This window comes from Muscardinus avellanarius (genome assembly GCF_963383645.1).
Source record: "Muscardinus avellanarius genome assembly, chromosome: Y".
Lineage (NCBI taxonomy): Eukaryota > Metazoa > Chordata > Mammalia > Rodentia > Gliridae > Muscardinus > Muscardinus avellanarius.
In genome coordinates this window covers 9,925,074-9,929,771 of record NC_137809.1, presented here as the reverse complement: position 1 = coordinate 9,929,771, position 4,698 = coordinate 9,925,074, and positions in this window count along the sequence as shown.

Sequence of the window (4,698 nt, the reverse complement as noted above, 5' to 3'; positions counted from 1 at the left end):
ACTCAGCAATTCTAGACCAATGATCCACAGTTATAGTTCACACCCACCTTTGAAAAAAATAACAGAAATAAAAAACTCATTCAACATGATATTAGCCAAACCTCCAAGTCCTTCCTAATATCATAACCTGCCTGCTTTCTTCACATCTCTGTAGAAGTAGAATTTTAAAAACTCATAAAATATCAATACATTTAGAGTACAGGAACATTAGGTCATCTATTAGCTCTGGTTATATATTTAACTTTTCAGTAATAGTTCTTTGCTGGAATTGAATAGATACCAACTCCAATACTCTCAGGACCACTGTCCAATGGGGTCATTGTACTCACAACCAATCCTGTTAGGGTTGAGGTGCAATGAGTTTTCATTCTTTTTCTAGACACTGGAAAGCATTATCTAACCAGACAAGAAATAATTCTTGGTGGAATAAAAGCAGAAGATAAAAGACTCTGGCTGCCTCATTTCTAAATCAATAGAGAGACAGTGAGTCAAGCTGTGGTTGCATCTTTTGAGTTTTCTCTTCTTAGTATCCGAATAAACATTAACATGTTTCATATTCTCCTGAAAATGTGAGGCCTAACTGGCAATTTATCCAGGTGAGAGAACTGAAGGGATGTGTTTATCTAAGAAAACCAATACAACTCCCATCAATCACTAGGAGATGGGAACATTTGGGGACCATATCAAAATAAGTGTACTATCAAAAAGGTAAAATAAAGGCCGGGCATGGTGGCGCACGCTTGCAATCCCTGCGCTTGGGAGGTGGAGACAGGAGGATCGCGCAGGTTCGAAGCCAGCCGTGCTGGTGTAAGAGACCCTGTTTCAAAAATATAAAATAGGTCTGGGAGTGTAGCCCAGAGGTAGAAGGGCTTCCAGGAGCCCCAGTACAACCAAAAAAAAAAAAAAAAGGTAAAATAAGCTGGGTGTGGTGGCACATGCTTGTAATCCCAGCATTCAGGAGATTGAGACAAGAAGATCACAGTTTGCAGACAGCATCAGCTATTTAATGAGGTCCTCCACAACTTAGTGAGACCCTGTTTCAAAATAAAGAAGAAAAACTAGGGCAGCGGTTGTAGCTCGTAGGTCAAATGCCCCTGGGTTCCATCCCCTGACCCACACACACAAAAAAAAAGGAAGGTAAAATAGAAAGAGCTTGGGTGTGAGCCCTGTCCTGTACCAGAAAGTTCTTTAATGTATATAATGTGCCCCAGTAGCATCAGTGAAAATAATAAACTCAAAGCTCCAAACTATTACAGTAAGCCTCCATCTACTGATGAATAAGCAAAATGGGATCTCATTCATAATATATATATATATATATATATATATATATATATATATATATTTCTTATCTAAAATAAGCCAGTTAAACAAAACAGTATTATATTATTCCATTTATATGAAAGACTCAAAATAGATATGCAGCCGGGCGTGGTGGCGCACGCTTGTAATCCCCGCGCTTGGGAGGCAGAGACAGGAGGATCGCGCAGGTTCGAAGCCAGCCACCCGCGCTGGCTTAGGAGACCCTGTTTCCAAATAAAAATGTAATAATAGGTCTGGGAGTGTAGCCCAGAAGTAGAAGGGCTTCCAGGAACCCCAGTACCACCAAAAAAAAAAAAATAGATATGCAAAAAGTAGATTCAAGGTTTCTATGGTCTACAAAATGGACCACTTTTCAGTTTCAATGAGAATACATGTTGGAGTTATTTTCTCACTCATATAATGAAATAAATTTAGAAAAATGTGTACTAAAAGCCATTTTAGGAATTAAATACAAATAGGGCAGCAATATTTATTGAATCCAATTTTGTTTTAAAACCATAGGAGCAGGTATGGTAGAGAAGGTTCTTTTATTCTTTGTGAAAGAATTGTTTTTCTCTAGTTTGTTTTTATTTGAGAGGGGAATGCTAATACACACCAAACTGGAAGTATAGCTTAGAGGAAGGAAAAGACTTCTAGTGTTTGAATGATGCAGGCTTGCCAGGACTGGTGACATATGCTTATAAGCCAGTACACCTTCTGTGATCCCAGAAAGATCACAGGTTTGCAGCCAGCCTCAACTACTTGTGATACCCTCTGCAACTTAATGAGACCCTGTTTCAAAATAAAGAATAGAAAATAGGTTTGGAAGTATAGAATAGAGGCAGACTGCCCCTGGGTTCAATCCCCACTACCACACACACAAAAAAAGTGCAGCCTTGTTTATCTTTAAAACTTTTCTCCAATTAAGACTTGTTTTGTAAGCAACATTCCTATAAAACATGGCACATGTCATAAAAAAATTAATTTTTTTGGATTTGGGGATGGAACCCAGGGGAACTCTACCTCTGAGCTACAACCCCAATGCTATTTTTTTATTCTTTATTTTGAAACAGGGTTTCACTGAGTTCTAAGGGCCTTGCCAAGTAGCTGAGGCTGACCTCTAATGGGGATCCTTCAGTCTCAGCCTCCCAAATGCTGGGATTACAAGCATGTACCACCAACCTGGCAAGAAAACAAATTTTAAAAGTCCATGCTTTGCTGGGTGTAGTGTTGCACATTTGTAATCCCTGAGCTTGGGAGGCTGAGAGAGCTTGGGAGGCTTGATGGCGTTGGTTCAAAGCCAGGCTTGCTGGCTAAAGAGACCCTGTTTCCAAATAAAAATATAAAATAGGTCTGGGAGTGTAGCCCGGAGGTAGAAGGGCTTCCAGAAAACCCAGTACCACCAAAAAAAAGGGGGGGGCAAAAGCCAGGTGTGGTGGTGCACGCTTGTAATCCCCATGCTTGGGAGGCGGAGATAGGAGGATCGCGCAGATTTGAAGCCAGCCTGCTGGCTTAAGAGACTGTATTTCCAAATAAAAATATAAAAATAGGTCTGGGAGTGTAGCCCGGAGGTAGAAGGGTTTCCATGAACCCCAGTACCAAAAAAAAGTCCATGCTTCATTCCATAAGCACTTTCCAGCTCTACATCAATGTAAAAGACCTGTATTAAAATTCAAGTGGGTAAGATTAAAAGGTAAGAGACAGGAAAAAGGATTATAAACACAGTGTCCTGTAAGAATTCACCCAAATCAAAATCATCAAGAAGGGGAAGTTGACTTAATCAACAAACACCAGGTTGCCAAGGGTTGCTGAGACTTCGATCTAAAATTTCTATGGATTTTTATGCATAGCTTGTCTCATACCATCTCAGAGGTAGGCCTACATCCCTGTTCAGATTGATATTGCAAACTTTGACAAGATGGGAATTGTCAGTGAGTGGGAAACTGTCAAAACCAATTGGTCTTCTACACTAATGCCTCAGCACAAATCATATAAAGGTTCCAGGACCTCAGAAAAAGTTTTAATAAATCAGAATGTATGGTACTGTAGACAGACGTCAAAATTTGCTTTTGAATACAAGAAGGCTTATAAAGGATATAGGTAATCAAAAGCCAACTGATACTACTTACTTTCCAATTTTCATCATTTGGTCCTACAAACCTGTGTTTCTGATCTGTAAAACAATATTAAGTGCACAGAATATATTGCCCACCTATTACTTTTTTCTTTTATGCAGTACTGGGGATAGAACCCAGGGGGTATTCTTTCTTTGATCTACACGTCCAGCTTAACTTTTATTCATTATTTTAAACAGGTTCTCACTGAGTTTCAATGGGCCTCACTAAATAGTAGCTGAGGTTGTCACCAAGCACAATCCTCCTGTCTCAGCTTCCTAAATGCTGGGATTGCATGCCCATCTATTTCAGCAGGGCCATAGGGAAGTATGTAACACAATGACCTTTACAGACTACAATTTCTAGAGCACCTCCAATCTAGTAACACATTATTCTAACAAGCTTATTTAGTACTAAAAGTTATTTTCCTCAAATTTAAAAACTCTTCTATAAGTGCTAAGGATCCAAGTTCGCAGATCCTAGTCATGCCCCTCTAGACATTCCACTAACTCTAACTCTGCCTAACAAGTACCCTAAATTACAACACACAAACCATCCCTCCTATCACTCCAATTCTGAGAAAGCAAAAAGGTATTTATTTTGGGAAGGGGTTCTGCTGAGCTTTATTAGATAACACTCTGCCCAGAATTAGTTCCTTTATAGACCTGCATACTATGGACTTTATAAGTACAAGAAGATAGAGACATAGCACTAACATTCTGCCAATAGTTATTACATTTTTTAAAAATCTGTGACAGGTATAAATAGCCTTCACATCTCCCATTATCACAGTTCAAACTACACTGACAACATAGAAATCAAACCATAAGAGCAATTCAAAGCTATCCTCTACCTGGCTAGTTTCTTAACAGACCTCTGAACCTCCTAACTCCATGTTTCCAGTCAATATAGTCAAGGAAGAAACTGTTATTCAGTGCATTTGTTAGAGCAAAAGAGCATCACCATTCTACAAAGACCTCTTTGTGGTTAATCAGACCTCTCCTACAATTTTCTCTTTAGGCAGTCTGGGAAAACATCATTTGCCTCAGATGAAAACAAAGGATTTATTTACCATTTGCCTCAGATGAAAATAAACGATTGCCATTTCCTCAAAAACAGAAAAGGAATAAACTTCTTAGGTTTGGCATTTATGCTCTTTAAAGCAGAGACTGGCCTGCATTGGCTGTGGGTCTCCTTGCATGTTACATGGAACAGGCAGGTCTGTTTTGTAGTTTCTACAACACAATAATCCTTTTATTTTGAAAAATGCCTGAATTAATGA